General features: G+C 42.8%; 1 long non-coding RNA gene across 1 annotated transcript in view; it reads left to right on the top strand.

Moving 5' to 3' along the window:
* The window catches only part of LOC149123815 (uncharacterized), a 127,861-nt gene that overhangs the window by 49,787 nt on the left and 55,424 nt on the right, over nucleotides 1–22,650 (top strand). The window contains exon 3 of the long non-coding RNA XR_016214170.1: nucleotides 11,235–11,305. This is a non-coding gene — a long non-coding RNA (uncharacterized LOC149123815). The remainder of the gene's footprint in view (nucleotides 1–11,234; nucleotides 11,306–22,650) is intronic.

The following is a 22,650-nucleotide window of genomic DNA, read 5'->3' as shown; positions in this document are numbered from 1 at the left end:
AGATCCCAAATTTTCCCATGTAGGAGAAAGATAGCTTTGATCGGATCACTTTGCCACTCAAAATGTTAGGGGTCCCATCTACAGAGTATGTGCCTGATAGATAAGAAATATCAAAATTGAGAATGTTGGCTGTTACTCTTCTTTTCAGATGGATATTTTGATTATATAATTACACGAAACAGTTGTATGTGTATCTGTACATATATAGATACATACATAAACTTTTATATACACATACAACTATTTACCAATATGTACTAATACTAGAAGGGATGCATTAGGATACTGGGATTACATTTCTTTTTCATTATTCTGTAACAGACTCAATGAAACATTACACTGAAGTAGGACTATTTTAGTCCTACAGAATTTTATGTAAGTGAATTTGTTCAAGAGTTTCTCTGTCAGTATCCATTTGTGGGTATACCTCAGTTCAGTGGTACTTCTTCAACCCAGTGGCATAACTGTATATTAGTCTAGGAAAAGAAAAGATTATAAACAAACATAAAAATTATAGAATAATTCCATTCTTTGGAATTTCATGAAATCATCAACTCATGAGGCAAAACAACAGATTTTTATTACAGTGAGTTGGATTAAGTCGACATGGTGCCACATGAATACATTTGAAGAAGATTTATTTATTTGAAAGGCAGAGTGACAAGAGAGAGAAGTGGAGTGATATAGATGGAGATAGAGAGATCTTTCACCCACTGGATCACTCCCCAAATGGCTGCCAGCAGTCAAGTCTGGGCAAGGCTGAATGCAGGAGCCAGGAACTCCACTCCCAGTATTCTACATGAGGGCAGGAGCCCAAGTATGTGGGCCTTGTTCAGCTGACTTGCAAAAAGCACTAGCAGGAAGCTGGATCTGAAGCTCAGTAACAAGGACTAGAACTGGCACTCCAATAGGGAATGTTGTTATTGCAGTGGCTTCCTGCTGGTGCTGTGGCACTGTGCCACAACACCAGCCCCTGAATAATTTTTTGTTGTACTACATGATAGGTCTGTGTATTTAGGGATTCAGTTTACTATGATTTTGAACTTGAAAGAATAAAGAAAACACAGAATAATTTTAACATAATTAGTTTAATAACTGTCATTAGGCTTATACAATAAAAGCACTAGAACAATAGGAATACATGAAGAACAAAGAAAAGCAGTTCATGTATCTACAGTGACAGTGCTAAAGGGTTACCTAAGGGGTGGGGCTAACCTTCCTCCATTGTCTTCATCAAACCCCTTTCTCTTTGACTGCAAATTTGAGTCTATGTGTCACAGAATTCTAAGCAACTAAAACCACAGAATGGATTTGTTTAAAGAAGTCTGCTTAAGTAGGAAAGCAATAGTTATCAAGAATTTACGTATAAAGTTTTTTATAAATATCAATTTCTAATGGTTATCTAGACAGATTTATGTATTTAGTATGAAAGCTATTATTTTGGTTTTTTTAAACTTTTATTTAATAAATATAAATTTCCAAAGTACAGTTTATGGATTACAATGGCATCCCCCCCATAATGTCCCTCCCTCCCACAGCCCTCCTATCTCCCACGCCCTCTCCCATTCCATTCCCATCAAGATGCATTATCAATTATCTTTATATACAGATCAAGTTAGTATATATTAAGTAAAGATTTCAAGAGTTTGCAACCACAGAGAAATACAAAGTGTAAAATACTGTTTGAGTACTAGATATAGCGTTAATTCACATTGTACAACACATTAAGGACAGAGATCCTACATGAGGAGTAAGTGCACAGTGACTCCTGTTGTTGACTTAACAAATTGACACTCTCGTTTATGGTGTCAGTAATCTCCCTAGGCTCTTCTCATGAGTTGCCAAGGCTATGGAAGCCTTTTGAGTTCGCCGACTTTGATCTTAAATAGACAAGGTCATAGTCAAAGTGGAAGTTCTCTCCTCCCTTCAGAGAAAGGTACCTCCTTCTTTTTTTAACTTTTATTTAATGAATATAAATTTCCAAAGTATAGCTTATGGATTACAATGGCTCCCCCCCATAACTTCCCTCCCACCCGCAACCCTCCCTTTCCCTCTCCCTCCCCCCTTCCATTCACATCAAGATTCATTTTCAATTCTCTTTATATACAGAAGATCAGTTTAGCATATATTCAGTAAAGATTTTAACAGTTTGCACCCACATAGAAACACAAAGTGAACAATACTGTTTGAGTACTAGTTATAGCATTAAATCACAATGTACAGCACACTAAGGACAGAGATCCTACATGAGGAGTAAGTGCACAGTGACTCCTGTTGTTGACTTAACAAATTGACACTCTTGTTTATGGCATCAGTAATCACCCTAGGCTCTTGTCATGAGTTGCCAAGGCTATGGAAGCCTTTTGAGTTCACCAACTCTGACCATATCTAGACAAGGCCATGGTCAAAGTGGAAGTTCTCTCCTCCCTTCAGAGAAAGGTACCTCCTTCTTTGATGGCCCGTTTTTTCTACTGGGATCTCACTTGCAGAGAACTTTTTTTTATTCCCCAGAGTGTCTTGGCTTTCCATGTCTAAAATACTCTCATGGGCTTTTCATCCAGATCCGAATGCCTTAAGGGCTGATTCTGAAGCCAGGGTGCTATTTAGGACATCTCCAGTTCTATGAGTCTGCTGTGTATCCTGCTTCCCATGTTGGATCATTCTCTCCCTTTTTAATTCTATCAGTTAGTATTTGCAGACACTAGTCTTATTAGTTCTCTGTTCTGGTTCCTGGAACCAGACCTTGGATGAAGGGATGATAATTTCCATATAATAAGTACTATGAGGGAGATATTTGGGATTACTGTAGATGTACATGGAAGTGTACCTGGCACAATATACATTGGCTCCATGCAGGATGGTCCTTGCAAGTGTAGTATAAAGTATGAGCAAGAATTAAGCAGAACAGAAAATAAGCCAATGTGAGAAGAAGGAAGAACCTGAGTGAGTCAGGGATTTGATGTGAAAATGAAGGCTTGTGTGTGTGTATGTGTTTGTGTATAACAGCAGGTATTTGGCATTCCCAGAAGTACAATATGGAGCAAGGATGGTAAGATGTGCCTGGGGGCCTGGGCCGCCTTCTGCTTGAAAAACATCAGCAAGAGTGAATCCTCCAACATGGGAAGCAGTCTGTACAGCAGACTCATAGAATGACAATCACCTTAAGAATCAGAATCAACCCTTAAGGCATTCTGGTCTGGCTGAAAAGACCACGAGAGTATCTCAGGCATGGAAAGCCAAGACATCGTGGCAAAAAAATGTTCTACATAAAGGACCTCTGTGGGTGAGACCCCAGTGGAAAGAAAAGGCCACCAAAGAAGGATGTACTTTCCTCTGAAGAGAGGAGAGAGCTTCCACTTTGCCTATGGCCTTCTTGAAATACTGAAGGAGTTTGTGAATGCAAAAGGCTTCCATAGCCTAGGCAGCTCATGTCAGGAGCCTTGGGTGATCGTTGACTTCATACATAAGAGTGTTAATTGTAAAATAGACAACAGGAGAAACTGTACGCCAACCCATGAAGGACCCCTGTCCTCCAGGAGTTGAATTATGAGACTTAATAGTAAAAGTTGTTCTCCAAGAATTGCTTCATTTTAGTGAATTAAGTGGAAGATATTCTTATGTTTCGTAAGTTATAATTATGTCTAAGTGCACACAAAATATGCATCATTCTTAGGTTCTTTAATGATAATCAAGTTTCTAAAAAAAAAGCAAAATTACCTTCAGGATGCAATGACTTTGAGCAGCCCTTTTCTGGACTGTTAAGGAAGTTTTTGTTTTTGGATTTTTTAATGTGTTTGATTTTCTTTCTTTCTTTTTCTCCTTCTCATACAAAGTGTTGAACTCGTTACCCAGAATAGAGTTAATCTGTGAATAACGTTAAATGAAAATAGATCTCAGTAAATACAAGACTGGGAACAAGAAAAGGAAGAGGAAGAGGGGTGGGAGGGCAGGTATGGTGGGAAGAATTATTACATTTCTAAAGTACTTATGAAATGTGTGCTAATAAATACATAAAAAATTCAGCAGCATTCTCCCGTGTCAGGATGAAGACACACAGGGATTTTTCTCAGAATTATGAGCAGAAGTTGTTCATGTTTTTAAAGAATGGTGGTAGAGCTGATGTAGAAGATAGACCTGAGGGACACAGGGTAACTGGCTTGGAGACTATTTCAGAAGTCCAGATGAGTAATGATGGTGACAAGAGAAGCTAATGGATTAGGGAAATACTGGACTGAAGAAATATTTAAGAGGCTGGATAAGCAGGACCCAGCAGTGAAACTGGGTATAGGGAATGCAAGAAGCCATATTCCAGCTGATGTCCAGGTTTTAGAGTGACAAGTCAAATAGTTATAGCACTGGCCTCCAGCTAGGGGCTTTGCATGGGGAAACCCCATTCTAGGAAAGGATATTATGTATCATTTTGGATTTACTGATTTTGAAATTCTCAGTTGTAAAGAGATTTGAAAGTCTATTGTATTTGAATACAAACTACATGTATATAGTCCCATGAAGAATGCAAAAGCCAAGGATGTTGAAGTGAGATTTAAAGTGAATCTTTCTAAAGACAGCAGAAAGCCACATGATATGTGGGAATCATTTCTTGCCTGTTGCTTTGTTTTACTGCCCTGGTAGTTCAAATAATAATCAGATGAATTTTCCAGGAGCATTTCTATGGAGAAAAATGTCTGGTCATGGATCAGATATAGGAAAATATACTGCTTTTCTGTAATGTCAGTTTTAATGCCTCCCTTTTCATCGCTGCTTTTATTTATTTGAATCTTCTTTATATTAGTCTATAGTGGTTTGCAATGTTGTTTAACTTTTTTAAGTAACCAGCTCTTTATTTCATTGTCTTTTAAATATTGTATACATATACAGGATCTGAATCTGACTACATTCCTTCTTCTCATTCCTCAAGTTATAGTAATAAGTTGTTTATTGAACATCTTTCTGCCTATCTGATATAGGCACTGATTGCTAAAACTTTCCTCTTATTACTACCTTTGCTGTTCCCCATCATCTGGGATATATTGTGTTTGTTTTTCATTCATTTCAAGAAATGTTTACATTTCTCCTTAATTTCTTCCTAAAGCCACTATATGCAAAGAAATAAATGGTTTAAATTTATATTATTCATATATATTCTAAATTTTGCCTTTTTTGGATTATGGTTATTAAACATACTTGATATAATTTATTGTTGAAAATTTGGTGGGACCTTTTTTGTAACATATTACACGATCTATCTTATATAAGATTCTAAGCGCTGTTGAGAAGATGTGTGTTTGAAGCAGTTTGAGCAATGTTCTGTTGATGTGTGTTAGTACCCATTGATCCAGGGTGCAGTTTAACAGTGCTTTTTCTTTGTTGATTTTCTGACTTATCTAACTTAGGTTCTAATATCACCTACTGTTACTGGATTCTGTCTCTTTATATGTGTTAATGTTTGCTTTATTTAATTGTGCACTCTAATACATGGCATATGTTTTTACAGTAGTTTCCTCTTGCTGCTTTGAACTCTTGATCATTACTTAATGACCTTCCTTATCATTTTTATGCTTTATATTAAAATATTCTTTGTGAAATTATTTTTTTATCTGAGAGGCACAGGCATAGAGACAAAAAGGGAGGGCTCCTACCTGCTTTTTCATCTCCCAAGCCCTGTCCTCAATCTAGGCATCCCACATGAGATAGCAGAGAATAACATGCCCAAGCCATTAGTTGCTTCCTCTCAAGGTGAGTACCAGTAGGAACCTTTAATTTTAAGTAGAACTGGGTATGAACACTGACAAAGCCATATATATGTGATATGCACATCCCAACCAGTGGCTTAAATTTCATGTTGAATGTGTGTGCCAGCAGTGTGCATTTATTAAACACTTTCTATGTGCTAGATACTGTACTACTCAGTTTCTATACATTGTTTTCCTTAATACTCAAAGCAAACATTCCCATTTAGAAACTGTTATTATTCCCATTATAAGACTGAGAAATTGAGTCTAAAAAAGGTTTAGGGGCCGGCGCCGCGGCTCACTAGGCTAATCCTCCGCCTAGCGGCGCCAGCACACCGGGTTCTAGTCCCGGTCGGGGCGCCGGATTCTGTCCCGGTTGCCCCTCTTCCAGGCCAGCCCTCTGCTGTGGCCAGGGAGTGCAGTGGAGGATGGCCCAGGTGCTTGGGCCCTGCACCCCATGGGAGACCAGGAAAAGCACCTGGCTCCTGACTCCTGCCATCAGATCAGCGCGGTGCGCCAGCCACAGCGCGCCGGCCGCGGCGGCCATTGGAGGGTGAACCAACGGCAAAGGAAGACCTTTCTCTCTGTCTCTCTCTCTCTCACTGTCCACTCTGCCTGTCAAAAAAAAAAAAAAGGTTTAGGTCTCAGAAATAGAAAGAGACTGAGCTCTGATTTGAACTCAAAACTGTATGGCTCCAGAGTTATGAGTTAAGTGCTACAGAGTAGGGGCACATAAGGCTATATATACAGGAGGAAGGGGGAGAGTCCAACTCTGCCTGGTGAAGGATAGGATGACAGGAGTCAAGTAGTAGAATTCTGTGGATGAAGAGATTCCTGAGCTGGGTCTTATAGTTCTCCAGGAGTCAGGAAGAGAGAAGTGAGACAATAAATGTAGTAGTGTGTTGAAAGTAATGGAGTTCAAAGATATCTCAGGAACAGGATCTCCAAGTTGACACCACACGCAAAATACATCAAAATAGCTTAAAACCCAGGAGAGGGGCCAGCACTTTGGCATAGCAGGTAAAGCCACCACCTGCAGTGCCAACATCCTATATGGGCAAAGGTTTGAGTCCTGGCTATTCCACTTCTGATCCCGCTTTCTGCTATGGCCTAGCAAAGCAGTGGAAGATGGCCCAAGACCTTGGACTTCTGCACCCATGTGGGAGACCAGGAATAAGTTCCTGGCTCCTGGCTTTGGATTGGCACAGCTCTGGCCATTGCAGCCATCTAGAGAGTGAACCAATGGATGGAAGATCTCTCTCTCTCTCTCTCTGTCTCTGTCTCTCTGTCTCTCTCCCCCCCCCACCTGTGCCTCTCTGTAACTCTGCCTTTCATATTAATAAATACATATTTTCTAAAAAATATACCTGAGGGGCCGGTGCCGCGGCTCACTAGGCTAATCCTCCGCCTAGCGGCGCCAGCACACCGGGTTCTAGTCCCGGTTGGGGCGCCGGATTCTGTCCCGGTTGCCCCTCTTCCAGGCCAGCTCTCTGCTGTGGCCAGGGAGTGAAGTGGAGGATGGCCCAGGTGCTTGGGCCCTGCACCCCATGGGAGACCAGGAAAAGCACCTGGCTCCTGGCTCCTGCCATCGGATCAGCGCGGTGCGCCGGCCGCTGCGCGCCAGCCGCGGCGGCCATTGGAGGGTGAACCAACGGCAAAGGAAGACCTTTCTCTCTGTCTCTCTCTCTCACTGTCCACTCTGCCTGTCAAAAAAAAAATATATATATACCTGAGGGAGGGGAGGGGGAGGAGAGGAGTAGGGAGAGGAGAAGAGCGAAGACAAAGAGGTAAGGGGAAGGAAACTCTAGGGAAAACTACAGATGAATAGTTGTTTTCTTTTTTTTAAATGACTTTTTGATAGACATAGAGAAAGAGAAGGTGAGAGAGAGAGAGAGAGAGAGAGAGAGAGAGAGAGAGAGAGAGAGAGAAATCTTCTATCTACTGGTTTTGTCTACTGGTTCACTCCCCAAATGGCCACAGTGGCTGGGGCTGAGCCAGGCTGAAGCTAGGAGCTTCTTCCTAGTCTCCCATATGGGTGCAGGGGCTCAAGGACTTGAGCCATCCTCTGCTGCTTTCCCAGGCACATCAACAGGGAGATGGATTGAATTGAAGTAGCCAGGAGTGAACTGGCGCCCATATGGTATGCTGGAGTGGAGATAGTGACTTAACACACTGTGCCACAGCACCGACCCCAGAATAGTTGTTTTCCAACCTTAGGTGTTGAAGATTTTCCTAGGCAAGCCACAAAACCCAGAAGTGGTAATGAAAATATTGGCACATTTGAGAAGTTAAAACATCCTGAGTGATGACAAATAAAAGCAGAATTTAAATAAAAATGTGAAAGAAACTTGAAGTTTTGTGTAACAAATTCTGCATTTCTTTGTCAGAATAGCAGAAGTCTGTTATTTGGAGTGATAATGTGTTGAGACTACATCTTCCATGCTCCTTCATGGTTACTTGTGACCGTTTCGTTTAAGCAAGGCTAACATTTCCATTTTACAGATAAGGCAACAGAACTCAAGGATATTAAGTGACATACCCATCTCATCCATCCCAATAATTACTCCATGAGTTCACTTGGACAGTCTGTCTTCAGCCAACTTTAAAATCTCTTCCTTCTCTGAGGCCCCAATTTAAGACAGGCATCGTTAAATCCTTGTTATCTGTCCCATGCCAGGTCTTATGATGTTCACCAGAAAACAAAGTTGAATAAGACCTCTCAAACCTCCCAATCTAGAGTTGCATTTTTCAGTGTGGTGACTGCCAGAATTATTTTCATGGTTCCATTGGACCAAGTTTCAGCATAATTGGACATTAAGTTGTCTTCCTGAAAATAGCATTTGGAAGCTCATAAGAAAATTAGGTTATAGGAAAGTTAAAATATTGCAGGTTATCTCTCTAGCCAGCCTACTGTGGACTATTGATGAGGCACAAAAGGTGGGGAACAAGTTCAGGAAGAAGGAACAGTGTTTATGAAGATAAAGCAATGGAAAATGGCATGATGTAGTAAGGAAATCTGTTTACTTAGAAATGGTTGGGGCCAGAAATGTGCTGTAGCAGGTAAAACCGCTGCCTGCAATGCTGTCATCCTATATAGATGCTGGTTTGTGTCCTGGCTACTCTACTTCCAATCTAGCTCCTTGCTAATAGCCTGGAAAAGGCATCAGAATTTGGCCTAAGTATTAGAGACCCTGGCAACCATGTGGAAGACCTGAGTGAAGATCCTGGTTTAGGACTGGCAGAACACTGGCCATTTTGACTCTGTGACTAGTGAACCAGTAGATGCAAGATATCTCTGTCCTTCCTCGTCTCACCCTCTCTTTCTCTATAACTCTGACTTTCAAAATAAATATATCATTTAAAAAAGCACATGGTTTGGGAGGGGTGTGGATTGTAGTGGCATGGATATAGGTTGGAAGCAAAGCCAGACCCAGTGGGTCTTATACTGTATACTCATGGCTTTACAGAATCAGCTCAGGAATTTTGGGATCTCTGCAGTATTGATGGAAGAATAGTGTGACCAAATGGGTCATTTCTCACCCCTTTAGCCCCTTTAGCTAGCAGTGGTGTGCATTAGGAGTGGCAAGTATAGGTTTGTACGAATGAGAGTATCTGGGAACTCATCAGACCCATTAGAGAATAAGGAAGCTCAATTGAGAAGCTGATATAGGAGCTGTTGAGAGGATGGAATCAAGTAAGTGGGAGTGAGGATACCTCATGTGTGATGGTTACTTTTGAAATGAGGAAACATGAAAAGGAAAACTCCTCTGAGTGTGTGGAGTGAGGGACGAAAGCCTTGGGAACGACTCAATGACTTCTCAATAGGGAAACTGAATGACTGGTCCTGTAGCAGAGTGGGGGTATTGTGGAGCAGTGGGCGTGAAAAGGATGGAGATTGAGCCTGATTTCAGCTGGTGAATGGGATTCCTCCACGTCATCCAAGGTAGTGGGCTGGTGGGTCTAGAGTTCCGTATGAGCCTGTTGGTAGCTAGGGGCTGCTGATGTTTGGGCTGTCAGGTGCACAGTGATGAGAACTGGCAGTACCACTGGCTTTCAATTCACTATAACCAAAGTGCCCCTAGGATTCCGGCAAAAGTAAAAGTGTGAGAAAAAAACATTAGTTTATTTAAAAGAAACAGTAATCCAATAGACACAACAAATCTGCAAAATTTAAAAACAATTGTAAAACATTCAACATTTGCAATGCCACTTGAGGCAACCTCTTTTTCCATGCATCTAATACATGTGTTATGATGTGGCCTCAAGGGTTCCTGAAGTATCCACAATGGCTGGGTTCAGAAAATATATTTTTTCTTTGGGAGAACTACAGTTCAGTTCATTCCTTGTTCCTTGGGTCCTTCCAGAGCACCTCTTCTCCACGTCGAGAAACTCAGCAAATGCAGATGTAGAGTTTCTGCAGTGTTGAGATGTGTCACTCTCTGAAAATATTCTGGAGGAGGTCAGGCCCCAGTCCTTCTATAGTATCTTGGCACTGGCAGCTCTCTGCCTTCTCTGGGCACTGGCGTTCAATGCCTTCTCTGCATAGCAGCATTCCATGCTGCCTCCAGGCAACAATGTCCCCATGGCACAGCACTGCCCTTCTGGGTTCAGTCCCAACTGAAGTGCTGACTCATGTGCATAGCTTCTCAGGCTTTAGCCTGACCGAAGCTGTTTGAGAGAAAAGGGTCTGCCATCATGTTGCAAGCATAGCAGGCAGAAGCTTGATGAATTTTCCTCTGCTTGACAAGCATGGCATGTGGCTGGGTCCCTTGGCCTTCTGCCATATCTGGGCAGTGGCTGCTCTCTACTCTTTCTTCCTGTGGCATGTCAGTGCCATCACTGGGAAGCAGCATTCCATGCCATCTCAATGCAGTGACATGCACATGTGACTCCACTGCCCGCCCGGCTCTTTCTGGGTCTTCAGGCACTAACACATATGCCCAGCTTCTCAGGACCTACCCCAGTACTGAAGCTGCCTGAAAAGTGTCCAGGAAAGAGTTCACCATCGCATGACAGACCTAGGAGGTAAAGGACTGATGAGTCTGCTGAAATGATTGTGGACTGACTCAGATACCTCTCCACCTTAAAGCAGATGCCACAATCAGAATCCCCCTTATCTGTCTCAGGTCTTGTGCCAGGACCACGGACCAAGTACAGACCAACTACTCTCCTGATGAGCAGAATGAAGGCATGTTTTTCCATATCCTTACCTTAATTTTCAGTAGTCCTGCTGTCAACTCTGAGCTTAAGGACCATGTACCCATGAGAAGGCACTCGCAGGTATGGAGGCTGATTGTAGGCTTCTTATAGACAGGAGAGGATGTGAAGAGCCTGTTAGGAAAAAGGACATCATTATTGGCACCTCTCATTCTGAAAAGGACTAAGAGTTGAAGATGAAGGTGATACCTAGATAACAGGAGGATTACTGAGATCTTGTCATCATGGAAAGGGTCCTACAGGGATCTCAATTTGCCTACAAGTTACACTCCCTTTTCCCACCAGGCCATGTTCCTGGGACGTCACTGAACTCTCTTGTCTGGATTGTTTCCAAACCATCCGGGCCCATCGAGAAGGTAAGATCTTGAAGTTAAGAGCTGAGAATCTGCAGGTCTGGGCTGCGGTGGGTGACAGTGAAGAACAGAGACCTGAGGACTAGTAAGAGGGGCTGGGAGGAGGAGTTGGGGCCCAGACAGAGGAGAAGCAGGAAAGGGGAGCCAGACGAACAGGGCGGTGAGTGGGTGACTTGGAGGGAACAGAGGCCAGGGTGCGCTTGGAGGTCTGGGAGGTCTTGGAGGTAGGAATGATCTTGTGGGAAGAGCTGTTGGTCAGAGCAGGGAGACGGGCAGGGCAGGCAGCTGAAGATTTCTTGTGCTGGAGGACAGGCTTAGGTTTGCCAGAGGGAGGAGCCAGGTGAGGCAGGCAGGTTGGAAAATGGGAATCTGAAGGAGCAGGACTGTGAGGCTGGGGGTGACGCGGGAGAATCAGAGGTAGTTTTTTTGTCATTTTCTGCGAAAATGCTTCTAGTTACTCATCTGGCCAAAGAGAGTCAAAATGAGTAACTGGACACATGCCTAAGACTACGCCCACTTTTATCTCCTACACCACCCCCCCAGGTTATTGCATCACAGAATGCCCCTTATGACGTGTGTGTGCCCCTCGCCTTTGATGCAGTGGGGAGCCCCTCTCCCACCAGGGACACAAACCCAGGGGCTAGGTGGAAGAGTGATCATGGCAGATAGCAAAGAGGAGAAATGAGACTGTAATGCCATCCTCTGCCCTTGGGACTGGATGTACGTTTGTCTAATACATATACAGTTGTAAGGGCTAGGATAGTGTTAGGGAGTGGGCCTACAAGGTAGTTTTGCAGCAGTAATTGGGAAATGAAAAGAATTCAGTGCCCACATCTGTTGAACTTACCTTTTCCAAGTAGGATTATAAGTGAATCAAAGAAAAGATGCTGTATCCATGCTAGGAATGAGAAGGACATTGAAATTTACAGAAGGAACCATTGGAGGCAGGCTATGCATTACAAAGCAGTGTGAATCAATCATTTGCCAAAAAGAGAGGACATAAAAAAAGAGATGTGCAATTCGGGACATACTCAAGCTGACTTACTCAAATGGTAGAGTTAGAAACATACCAGGGGACTCCAATTCAATCCCATCAAAGTGGCATGTACCAATGCCATCTCACTAGTCCCAGTGATCAATTTCTGTTCACAATTGATCATAATGATAGGACTAAGAACCAAAGGGATCATATAAACAAGAATAGTGTCTGCAAATACTAGCTGATAGAATAAAAAAGGGAGAGAACGATCCAACATGGGAAGTGAGATACACAGCAGACTCATAGAATGGCAGATGTCCTAAACAGCAATCTGACCTAAGAATCAGCGCTTAAAGCATGCGGAACCGGCTGAAAAGCCCTTGAGAGTATTTCAGGCATGGAAAGACAAGACACTCTGGGGAAAAAAATAAACCTAAATGAAAGATCTCCACGAGTGAGATCCCAGTGGAAAGAACAGGTCATCAAAGAAGGAGGTACCTTTCTCTGAAATGAGGAGAGAACTTTCACTTTGACCATGGCCTTGTCTAAATATGATCAGAGTCAGTGAACTCAGGGGGCTTCCATAGCCTTGGCAGCTCATGACAAGAGCCTCTGGTGATTACTGATGCCATAAACAAGAGTGTCAATTTGTTAAGTCAACAACAGGAGTCACTGTGCACTTACTCCTCATGTAGGATCTCTGTCCTTAGTGTGCTGTACATTGTGATTTAATGCTATAACTAGTAGTCAAACAGTATTTTTCACTTTATGTTTCTGTGTGGGAGCAAACTGTTGAAATCTTTACTTAATGTATGCTAAACTGATCTTCTGTATATAAAGAGAAACGAAAATGAATCATGATGTGAATGGAAGGGGAGATGGAGTGGGAAAGGGGAGGGTTGCGGGTGGGAGGAACATTATAGGGGGAAGCCATTGTAATCCATAAGCTGTACTTTGGAAATTTATATTCATTAAATAAAAGTTAAAAAAAAATATTAATGGCAGAGTGTCCCAGAGCACTGGAATGTAGCAAGGTCCCACCTGTGCTCCTGCACAGGATCTAACAGGGCTGCTTTGGAACATGGCTTCACCCTGTGTGGCTCCCCTCTGTGGCCCCTTGTTTTGTTGCCTGACTCTGAGCTGGAACCAACAACACAGCACCAATGTTGAGGTTGACTGCCCATTGCTGTGTGCACACTGACTATCTGGATTGTGGTGCTCACTTGATCTCCCCTATAAAAACATTTTATCTATGTATGAGGAATAGCTTTGGTTAGAATCTTGAGTCATACTTCCATTTTCACTGGAAATGTATTTAAGGTTTATTCCTTTTTCTCACTTCGTCTATCACTAAGTAATATACACAGTCTAGAGCCAACCTAGTGTGTTCCCCCTCATGGAAGACATCTTTTGACCCTCAAAGTATTTTTGATAATTTTAATTTTCATTACTTAACTCAAACAAAGGAGGGTTGACATTTTCACAGTTTGAAAATATCAGTTTTAAATATTTATTTTTTTATTTGAAATGCAGAGAGTGTGTGTGTGTGTTCATGCTAGAGCAAGTACTTGGGCATAATCAAATCTTCTTTAATCTCTCAACTCCCAATTTTACCAGGTCTAGATTGGCTGAAAACAGGACTGTGGGACTCAATCTAGGTTTCCCATTGGGTGGAAGTGACCTAATGCTTTAATATCACCCCAGGGTACACATTTGTAAAAATCTAGAATTGGGAGCATCCCCAGGACATGAGCAGCTCTCTAACATGGAAATTGTACATCCAAAATGCCCTTTAAGCCCTGTGCCAAACATATGTGCCCTTTATTCTCCTCACTAGAACATCTTTAGATCTAACAAAATCAAAATTATTCTTTGTAAATGTTCTTTTGTTAAACTTGGATATGAGTTTCTATTACATTTATTCAGTTTAGTCTTCAAAGACACAAACTGATTATACCTAAAGGTCTTTCTTATATATTTACCGTTTTAAGTAATTTTTCACATTTTTTGTCATTGATTTATTTGAGAGGCGATTACTGAGAGAGAACAAGATAGAGAAGTCTATCTTCCATTCACTGTTTTACCCTGTGTGTGGTCATGCCATTCCTGATTACCATTGTTCCTCATTCCTACCCGCATCTGAGCAAGCACTCCTGTGGTCTCCCATTTTGAGCGCTGGTTAGTCAATGACGGGTAAGATCCCTTGGGGGACAACCTAAGACAGGCACAGCTGCACATGGAGACCACATGGAAATGGGGTTAACAATGGTATGGCCAAGAATCATGCCTCCTGATGCTCAAAAATAAATGAAAAGGGGGAAATGGGGTGGAATGAGAAGACCGTGCCAAGATGGCCACTGGCAATGGAGCCTGCCTGGCAACAGGCTGTGATTGGTTAGCGCATAAACTGCCCCTTGACCAGATTGGCTACTTTGGCTATTTAAGCTGCTGTACCATCTGAAATAAACAAATCTGCAGACTGCTCGCCTCTGGCCTGCTTTCACCCGGCTCCCAGGGTCTGTGTGGTGACTCTGTGCCTCTTGCCCCACCACACTCCTCCTCTCAGAACGAATCCACAGCAACATCCCTCCATATCCCCCAAGTTCCAGGGCTGGACCAGTGGCCTTTAACTGCATTTCATTCTCGAACATGTGTGCAGGGACCCTAGCACTCGGCCCATTTTCTGCTGCTTTCCCTGGAGCATTAACAGTGACCTTGATCTGATGTGGAACAGCGGTAACAAAAACTGGAGCCCAGGTGGGAGTTTCACCCACTGCACCCCAACATAGGACCCCCTTCTGAGATTCGTTGGCCACGTGTATTTCAGTTCAATTTTTTATTGCAACTTCCTTGTCCCTTGGTATACTTTCGGTAATGTATAGCCTACTTTATTATGATCATTGTTTATTTGTCTTCCACACTTTTCATGAGATCTTACAGCTCAGATACCATTTCCTGTTGTTTTCAGAGAGCACAGTTCATAAACTTTCCAATCTATTTTGAACTCTCTTATTGTTTCATTTGGAACTTTGAACCTTATGATCAAAAAACAGTCTTGAAACTATAATGCCTTAGCCTTCGTGCCACTTGTGCAAATCTGTTGAGAGTAGGAGGCACACCTAATTCAATGATCTTACATAGCAGATGTTCTGGAAAGATAGTAGGAACATCCCTTCCAATCAGTATTCATTTTATGAAAGTACAAGCATATTCTGTCACATAGAGTGAGCCTCTCCTAAGTAACTCAGTCTTGGATGACTCTGGCATGTTTCTTCCATCCCTAGATGGCCCAGAAGACCATAGCAGTCCCAGTCCCAGCTGTATATAGGTGGACCTGCAACTTCAGGGGCTGCATATGAATTTGTGTTTAACATTCCTGGGTTTCTCAGATTTGTCATTAGTGATGTTGTGGGCTGAATCATTCATTATCTTTCGCAGGAGTCTGTCCTGTGCATGATTGGATATTTAACATTATCTCTGTTTTCTAACCACTGGAAGTCAGAAGTAGCCTTTTCTTTCTCATACACACTCCCAGCCACTGAAAACCATAAACATGTTGATTTAACCTTTCTCTTTCTTGGTGTCATTATGTACAAGCTCTGCTATCAGTTTCTCCCACACAGCAGTCAGGAGCCTGGTACTTCTGAAATCTAAACCATTTCATCTTACATTAAATGCTCTATTGCTGTGTATTGCCCTTGGTACAGTCCTAGAAACAATCATCATTTCGGGCAGGGATGCAGAAAATCGTATTGCCAAGGGCCATTTGAATCCTTATAACATCATTCACAATCCATATAAAAATAAGATAAAATATGAAATCCATATCCTATATGAGGTGCCAGCATTGCAGGCAGAGGATTAACCTACTGCACTATAGCATTGGCCCCCAAGTAGGATTTTAAAATTTATCTTTTGTTAATAACTGAGAAGCAGAGGCCGGCGCCGCGGCTCAATAGGCTAATCCTCCGCCTAGCGGCACCGGCACACCGGGTTCTAGTCCCGGTCGGGGCGCCGGATTCTGTCCCAGTTGCCCCTCTTCCAGGCCAGCCCTCTGCTGTGGCCAGGGAGTGCAGTGGAGGATGGCCCAGGTGCTTGGGCCCTGCACCCCATGGGAGACCAGGAAAAGCACCTGGCTCCTGGCTCCTGCCATCGGATCAGCGCGGTGCGCCGGCTGCAGCGCGCCGGCCGCGGCGGCCATTGGAGGGTGAACCAACGGCAAAGGAAGACCTTTCTCTCTGTCTCTCTCTCTCACTGTCCACTCTGCCTGTCAAAAAATAAAAAAAAAATAAAAAAAAATAACTGAGAAGCAGAAAGGGGGAGAGGGAGACACACATCCTGTCTGACTGTTCATACCACAAATGCCTGCTGTAGCCCAGACTGGACTTGGCAACAGTCCATCAAGGTCTCCCACAAACATTGCTCAGATACAAGTTCTTTTGCCATCACCTGCTGCATCCCAAAATCTGCATTAGTAGGAGGGTGAAGTCTGGTGTCAGAACTGGAGATGTAACTGAAGTAGCTTTCCACTCAGAGTTCAAGCCTCAGTGTGCCCATCAACATGAGGTACTCATGTTGACCTGACCTCTGGAGCCCTGATTTAATCTGCTGTTGGACTGTCCCTCACCTTAACTTGTTTCTTTGCTGCTTCTGGAAAATACAACATGCTCCTATCTGAAGGATCTTAATATTTGGTTTCTTCCACTTTGAATTCCTGCCTCCTGTTCCCCAAATGATGGTCCCCTCTTCCCTTCAGGTATCATCAGATACCATCTTACCACAGTCATCTTCCAAGATCCCTGGTAGTCATTGTTCAGGAGATATATCTATGACCTCTCCACATGGCTTCAATCCTAGCCATCTTCCTATCCCATTCTACCTCTAAGCCCTCCTTACCATTTGTCATGCCAAGTCCTGAACTTTTTTGTGTGTGTATTCTTTCTTTAATAGAGTGAAGGCAGTGAGTTTTTGCCTTCTTGTCAGTGCTTGGAATCCATTCTGTCTTACATAATAGAAACACAATGTATGCTATATGAGAAACTAAATTACGGAAGAATGAAGAAAATGTATTTCAAATTATTATGATAAATCTGTGACTTGCTCCATATCTGTGACTAGGATGCATATGCCAGCCTTTTTCAACCATTGCTTTGTTTTTCTAACTTAAATATAATTTCCATCAAGGCCACCTTGGGGAATATCTATAGGGTTTATAAATTTGAAAAGTAAATAAGATATGGAAAGCTATATAAAATTATTTATGAAGTACATGTACAAGTTATGTTGGGGTTTGTGAAGACCTAGTTTTTGTTGCCTGAGCTCTCCCCAGACTCCCTTCCCCAGCCAGTTGTAAAATAGACCTGTAATTGGGGCATCCATGTGTTGGGGAGGAGGCTGACAGAATAAGGGGGTGAAATACCTGTAGACACATTTTATGGCTCAAAATTCTCATAATACCTAGGTTATTGATAGGAGTATTAAACACAGGAGGTGAACTCAAAAAGTTCAATGTATCTGGACTTAAAATGTAGGTTTAATTGGCACAAAACCTTTTGGAAATTGGTACTGTTTTTCATAATATCCAACTTTTCATTAACTTTTGGAAGACTTCTCATATGCATGTATTAAATCATTTCTACATAAAAAATCTTTAGAATTTCTCCAGGAATATGTAAAATAACCTCAATTATACCCTCACAACTCTTCTACCCTTTCAACTCCCAACTTTAGAGACACATTTTAACCATGGAATGAACCTGGTCTTTGGAGCAGATGTTCCTTGTCCTTCCACTACTACCAATTGAGGTGGTAGAAACTCTTTTGGCCTTATTTAGCTCATCTCTAAACTGGGAAGTAACTGTGTGTCTTAACAGTAGGAACAAGAATGTAATATAGGAAGGTGAACTGAGGGCTTTGTGTACAGCTCACCATGTCCTTATGCAAGGTAAGTAGCACTACTGCTTGGCTCTAAATCCTCATCGCTTGTCCCACGTCCCATGTCCCAGATGTACCGTTACCTAGGATAGTCCCAATAATAATGCCTTCCTATGGGGAGCAACTCGGACTAGACTGTTACTGGAATTAAGACTTATTCTATGCATCTGCTCTCCCACAATATGGCGCTGGAAGAGGAGTAAACAACTTCTACACAGCTGCCTCCAGTTCGACCAATAACCTGCAGGAGCTGATCCTGCTCCTGATTGGAGGAGAGCAGCGTACTCGGCGTGTGGGTAGCAGAGTTGGGATTGGTGGAAGAGGACTATAAAGGAGGAGAGAGACAACATGCACCAGGAACATCCGGATAACATCTGAGCAGCCCCCGAGAGAGCCGGCCGGCTGTGTGCCGCTCCCCCGCAGAAGTGGGGAAAGTGGCAGGGAGAGCCGCCCTTCCACGGAGGTGGAAGGGTTGGCAGCCAACCCGGGAAGAACCAGCAGCAAACCCGGGAAGGGCCGAGCAGACAAAAGAACAGCGCAGGGTCCTGTGTCGCTCCTCCGTGAAGAGGGGGAGCGACACCTTCCTTCCTTTGATGACCCTGTCTTACACAGTGGTGTGCTCTTTCAAGATACTTTTAAGATGCTTCCCACTTTCCACACGGACACAACATCCTTCTTCCATCACATTCTGACAGTAGAGGGGGAGAAGAAGGCCTTTCCAGGAAAAACATGACTCTTCTCTCATTTCTGGATGTGGCCCCTTCTCCCTGTGTACTGTGCCCTACTGGATGAATCCTGGTATTCCCATTCTAATGTTGTCCCTTACTGTGCCTTTCTATATAAATCACCTGATATGCCCTGACTCAACCTGTGATCACCTCCACCAAGAAGACTTCATCAACATCTGTCGGCTGAGTTAACAAACTAATTGTATGCTGTAGCCACACCAGCTCTATTCCCTACTTCCTTCTGAGTACATAGAAATGTACATATTTCTTATCTTCTCCTCCAGTAACAGAAAAAAATACACTGTGCTTCAACTGCATCATAGAAGTGATCACATAGTAACAGTGATAAAAATAACCACCATGTTCCAGAGGCTGCTGAAAATTCTTGATTATTGGAATTCTCAAATAAGTCTAATAGGTAAAAGGATTTTAAATGATGTGCCCTAAACCAGGGATTGGAGAACTAATCTTTTAACTCAGTATGAGGCCAAAAAATGCAGTAAAGGCATCAAAAATCTAAATATTTGCTGAGTTAATTAATGCAATTTTAAGATCATTAGTACATGTTTTTTGACATGAGAGTTAATAAATTGCCTTTAGGGTTGAATCCATCAGTATTATGTTAGTCTGGGTACTGATGCCAGTGTCTAGGATGCAGAGTACTCTGATGCAAGCCCCAAAATGTCACACTCCTAGAGGTTTCACAGTCTGCTTCCATGTGGAGGCCTGTGACTTCCTGTGTGCTCTTAATGAGACTGTGGACCCCAGGACTTACCACCTGTACGTTCCTCTGAGTAGTGTCTCGTGACATGGAGCCTTCAGACAGTCCTGTGAACTAGAGAAAAACAGACTGGTAGTTCATTCTCGGGCATAGCTGCCTGCCCATCCAGGCCAGGCACCCATTTAGCACTTAGAAACAGTAACCTCACATTCAACAGTGCAAAGTCTAGGATATCATATACTTTGATTTTCATTAGTCCTGCTGTCAACTCTGAGCTTTTGAACCATGTTCCTCTCTGTGTCTCTGCCTTTCAAATACATACTAATGAAAAACTTAACATTTGAAATGTAAGGCCATGGATAAGATTTGGGGTGATCCATTGCATGTCTGTAAGGTCTGATATGATGTGTCCCTTTTCATCTCTGATTTCTTTTTCTTTTATTTGACAGGTAGAGTTATAGACAGAGAGAGAGAGACAGAAAGGTATTCCTTCCGTTGGTTCACCCACCTAATGGCCACTATGGCCAGTGCTGCGCTGATCCAAAGCCAGGAGCCAGGTGCTTCTTCCTGGTCTCCCATGCAGGTGCAGGGCCCAAGCACTTGGGCCATCTTCCACTGCCTTCCCAGGCCACAGCAGAAAGCTGGACTGGAAGAGGAGCAGCTGGGACTTTCACCCAGCACCCATATGGGATGCCAGCGCTACAAGGTGGAGGATTAACCAAGTGAGCCATGGCACCGGGCCTCATCTCTGATTTATTGAGCCTGCTTTCTTTATTAGTATTTTAATGGTTTGTCATTTTATTTTACCTGTCGCTCCCCCTCTTCATGGAGGAACGACACAGGACCCTGCGCTGTTCTTTCGCCTGCTCGGCCCTCCCCGGGTTTGCTGCTGGTTCTTCCCGGGTTGGCTACTATCCCTTCCACCTCCGTGGAAGGGCAGTTCCCCCTGGCCACATTCCCCACTTCCGCAGGGGAGCGGCACACCGCCGGCCGGCTTTCTCGGGGGCTGCACGGGTTCCCTTAGATGTTCCCCATAGATGTTCCTGGTGAATGCCGTCTCTCTCCTCCTTTATAGTCCCCTTCCGCCAATCCTAACTCGGCTGCCCACACGCCGAGCATGCCGCTCTCCTCCAATCAGGAGCAGCTCCTGCAGCTTGTCAAGTTGGTGAGAGGCAGCTGGGTAGAAGCTGTTTACTCCTCTCCCAGCGCCATATTGTGGGAGAGCAGACGCACAGAATAAGTCTTAATTCCAGTAACTCAGTCCAGTCCGGATTGCTCCCCACATTACCTTTTAAAATATCTAGCTCTTTGTTTCATTGCTCTTTAAATATTTTAGATATACATGTGGGATCTGAGTCTTACTCTTCTTCCTACAAATTTTGTGTTTGAAGTTTTCTTATTGTTGTCCTTCTTTGAGTTACTTTGATTCCTTTTATACTGAAGATATTTCTGCCTACTGATTGATAAGGCTTTCCTGTTAGTACTACTTTTGCTCTTTCCCACAATCTCTGGTGCACTGTGTTAGTTTTCATTAATTGAAAGGTAGGTTCAAATTTTCTGATTACTTCCTTGATACACTGCCTACCAAGTTTTTGCAATATTTACATGTGTTTTAAAGTTTTACCTGTTCTCACTTTCAGCTTTATTGCATTGTGGTCAGAAACATGCTTTATATATGCTATCCCAGAGAAGCTTTCATGAGCTTTCAGAGGATGTATATTCTGTAGTTTTTGAAGAAATGTTTTATGTTAGACAGCATTGATCTAGGTTACAATTTAATTCTGCTCTTTCTCTATTGATTTTCTTTATAAATGATGTGTCCATTTCTGAAAGTGGGAGTTTAGCGCCCCTTACCCATATTGGAGACTGTCCCTGAATGTGTGCTAATGCTTGCTTTATATAAATGCATCCTGAATTGATGGCACAAGTATAGTTACAAGTGGTAATTCCTCTTGCTGTTTTGAAGTTTTGATCATCATTTAATTACTTTCCTTGTCACTGTTTCTGCTTTATCTTATATTATGCAATTTAATTTTAGTTATTCATTTTTTGAGGCAGAGGTAAAGAGACAGAAAGAGAGATCTCTTCCTGGTGTTTCATCTTCAAATGCCCACATAAACTGACATGAACCTGTAGAATGCTGAGAACCATGAATCTGTGTGGGTTTCCCACATGAGTGGAAGGGACCCAAATGCCTGAGACATCGCTTGCCGCCGGTTAAGGTGGGTACCTGTAGGAATCTTGAATTTTAAATTGAGCTGAGGCCTGAACTCAGCACAGCAATTGGGTAATGGACATCACACCATGGTTCATACATAAGGAATTTATCAAGCACTTATCCTTATCAAGGTACAGTACAGCTTAGGTTCCATACATTTTTATTTAATCATCAAAACGAAAGTTGCTCTTTAGATGCTCTTATTTTCACAATTATTAGATTGAGAAACCGAAGACCAGTGCAGTGGCATAATAGGCTAAGCCTCCACCTGAAGCAGCAGCTTCCCATACGAGCACCGGTTCATGTCCCAGATCCTCCTTTCATTGAAAGAGAGAGAGAACAGATTGAAGAATGAGTATAGTGGAAGAAACATTAGGGAAAACTACAGAAAACCAGTTTTCAAATATAGCTGGGAAGATTTCCTAAGCAATGCTCAAAAAGAAGAAGTGATAATGAAAAGATTGGTAAAACCTTTAGAGTGACGACAGCCACAAGCGGAGTGAAAAGAGAAGTGTGTGAGATCTTGAATTGTGTATTTGCATTTCTTCCTTAATACTAGTGAGTTGTGTGTTGAATGGATGGTAATGTACTACAAGTACATTTCCCAGATCCCTTGTGGTTATGTGAGACCATTTAGTGTAATCAAGGGAAGGCAAGCTGCTCAAATTCCCATTTACATATAAGGGAACCGAAGTCAAGGATATTAAGTGACACACCCATTCCACCATCCTGCTCACAGGGAGAGCACACTTGGGGAGCCTGTCTTCT

This window comes from Oryctolagus cuniculus, chromosome 10 (genome assembly GCF_051225735.1).
Source record: "Oryctolagus cuniculus isolate XC-2025 breed Fujian yellow rabbit chromosome 10, ASM5122573v1, whole genome shotgun sequence".
Taxonomy (NCBI): Eukaryota; Metazoa; Chordata; class Mammalia; order Lagomorpha; family Leporidae; genus Oryctolagus; species Oryctolagus cuniculus.
This window is presented reverse-complemented; position numbering and strand designations above follow the sequence as displayed.